This window comes from Emydura macquarii, unplaced genomic scaffold, assembly GCF_026122565.2.
Source record: "Emydura macquarii macquarii isolate MOO-44397 ecotype Brisbane River unplaced genomic scaffold, CSIRO-AGI_Emac_v2 contig_729, whole genome shotgun sequence".
NCBI classification, from domain to species: Eukaryota; Metazoa; Chordata; order Testudines; family Chelidae; genus Emydura; species Emydura macquarii.
This window is the reverse complement of record NW_027130866.1, coordinates 1,815,462-1,818,290: the sequence shown is the minus strand read 5'-3', so window position 1 is coordinate 1,818,290 and position 2,829 is coordinate 1,815,462. Positions and strand designations below refer to the sequence as shown.

General features: G+C 50.4%; 1 long non-coding RNA gene across 1 annotated transcript; it reads right to left on the bottom strand.

Annotated features, from left to right (window-relative positions):
- Window positions 1-900: 900 nt before the first annotated feature.
- Window positions 901-2,440, bottom strand: LOC137149365 (uncharacterized). The gene is made up of 2 exons (XR_010918763.1): window positions 2,045-2,440; window positions 901-1,880 (listed from the first exon to the last, which is right to left on the bottom strand). It is a non-coding gene; the product is annotated as an uncharacterized lncRNA (long non-coding RNA).
- Window positions 2,441-2,829: the final 389 nt, after the last annotated feature.

Genomic DNA, 2,829 nt, shown 5'->3' with positions numbered 1-2,829 from the left:
GGGACCAAGACCCTAACCCTAACCCTGCAAACCCTGGACCAAGACCCCTAACCCCGCAGACCCTAGGGACCAAGACCCTAACCCTAACCCCGCAGACCCTAGGGACCAAGCCGCAGACCCTAGGGACCAAGACCCTAACCCTAACCCCGCAGACCCTAGGGACCAAGACCCTAACCCTAACCCCGCAGACCCTAGGGACCAAGACCCTAACCCTAGGACCAAGACCCAAACCCTAGGGACCCTGCAAACCCTAGGGACCAAGACCCTGCAAACCCTAGGGAAGACCCTAACCCTGCCCCTAACCAAGACCCTAACCCTAACCCTAACCCTAACCCTAACCCTAACCCTAACCCTAACCCTAACCCTGCAAACCCTAGGGACCAAGACCCTAACCCAAACCCTGCAAACCCTAGGGACCAAGACCCAAACCCTGCAAACCCTAGGGACCAAGACCCAAACCCTAACCCTGCAAACCCTAGGGACCAAGACCCAAACCCTGCAAACCCTAGGGACCAAGACCCTAACCCAAACCCTGCAAACCCTAGGGACCAAGACCCAAACCCTGCAAACCCTAGGGACCAAGACCCTAACCCTAACCCTGCAAACCCTAGGGACCAAGACCCAAACCCTAACCCTGCAAACCCTAGGGACCAAGACCCAAACCCTGCAAACCCTAGGGACCAAGACCCTAACCCTAACCCTGCAAACCCTAGGGACCAAGACCCAAACCCTAACCCTGCAAACCCTAGGGACCAAGACCCTAACCCTGCAAACCCAAATCCTAAGGGGCCAGACCATGAGGCAATGGTATTAGGCGTGTTGTCCCATCCCACCCTTACCCCGTCCTGCACACCTTTCAAAGCATGGTGCAAAGCAGCAGAGACACACAAAGCAGTCATCTCAACGTACATTTTTTATTTGGCAACACAAAATTACAATATATCCACCATGGAACACTCTTATACAGCTGACACACATTAACATGTGAGGGTTACATGACATCATCTTCAATTACCCTGATCAACCTACAGAACAAGACATACACCTTCCTGCCCCCTTACTCATTTAAAAACACTATCTGCTCCCAGTACACAATCACACCCCACTACCACCTTTCCCACCCTGCGGTACAGCACACCACAACTCGCCTGCACGTTCCCTCCCCATCTCTTACATGGTCAAAAAAGTTAAGTCAAAGACTGTCCGGGACAGCCCCAACCCTGGTGCGGTGCAGCGAAACAGCCGAAAGGCTGACAAATTGCAACAAACGTCAGCCTTGGGGCTGTTTGACTGCACCGCACCAGGGTTGACAATCATCAGAGAGATGATTGCTGACAACTGAGAATGCTACTAGGTGGATGACTCATAAGTCATCTGACCTAAATGCAAACCTGACTGATTACAACAGTGCAAACAATACAGAAAAACATTCAATGTATTAACACATTACTATATCTATCTACAAAAGTTGTCAGATGACTGTCTGTCATACTGAACACAGATAGATATAATATGTTGTCTATATCTAAGTGACCCCCCCATGGCAAAGACACAAGTGACATAAAACACCCAAAACATTACACATGAGACTACAGATGTCAACAATGACTTCCAACCACTTCAGCATGTTACAAATATTAATACCCCAAATACCAGTATCCTCAAATACTTCTAGATATTACAAATCTCCACACAATGATAAGCCCATTGCTCCATTACAACCTAGCCCTGAAATTCAGAAGACGCTTCATATCAAACCCAGAAACACACATTATACATTTTAGCTCCCAAAAATAAACAAATACAAAAAGAAAGACACTGCAGTCTTCTCCAGAAACATTCATATCACAGGGCAATCTTCGGCTTCAAACTTCTTACCCCTGCAATGACATAAAACATTTCTCAACATCTGCAACCACCACACGGCTGCTGCAAAACATATCAAATACAACCAACTACACAACTGTGATACCCACTGCCATGCACCCAGTGGAAGACCTTAACTGTGACACACACAAATATCAACATCAATACACATACACACCTAGAAAACTACTCAAGCAATCCATGACCATGGAACAAACTTCATCCTCAGCACACTTTCATTTCACCTGCTCTTTCCCCGAGTTCACCACATCATCTTACAGAACCTAGAAAGACAAGACACATAATGACAAACCCATGAAATTGCACGACAGACTCCATGCACAACCACTAAAATCCTCTCCAATTATAAATATGAAACCACACTTTCAAACATGCCCTTATCCCTTTCCCCACACTCCAAATAGGATGCTCACGTCCTCTCGAGGCAACCGGCACCGAGGGGAGGACACCACAGGGAGGGCCCGGACACCTGTGATTCAAAGCCGTGGTGGGAGGAAGGGACCTCGAAGAACGGAGCATCTCCACTGACCCCGCGGCCCCTGGCCCCGGGAGACAAAGGCTCCCCCCCCCCACCCACACATGGCCCCTCAACCTCAACAAGAGCTCGGACCCGCCAACCCTTCAGCAGATACGTATCTTTTACGTGCAGAGAGGGGCAGCCTCGCCCCAGGCATCGCACTGGGACGTCTTGACCGAGCGGCAGTGCGTCCGCACGCACGCAGCGAGCGCCGGGACACAAGGACGGACGTACATCGCCTTCACAACCCTCGCCATCGCAGGACCACTCGCTACCGGAGGTGGCGGACTCTGCAAACAAACGGAAGGGGAACAATATTCACGTCATGCTCCGCTCACGAGGCTCCACGCGGCACAATACGCAAAGTAAGCGACGCGAACCAAGGCGTCGTTCACACAACACCCCCCCGGCCAGACATCACCGTC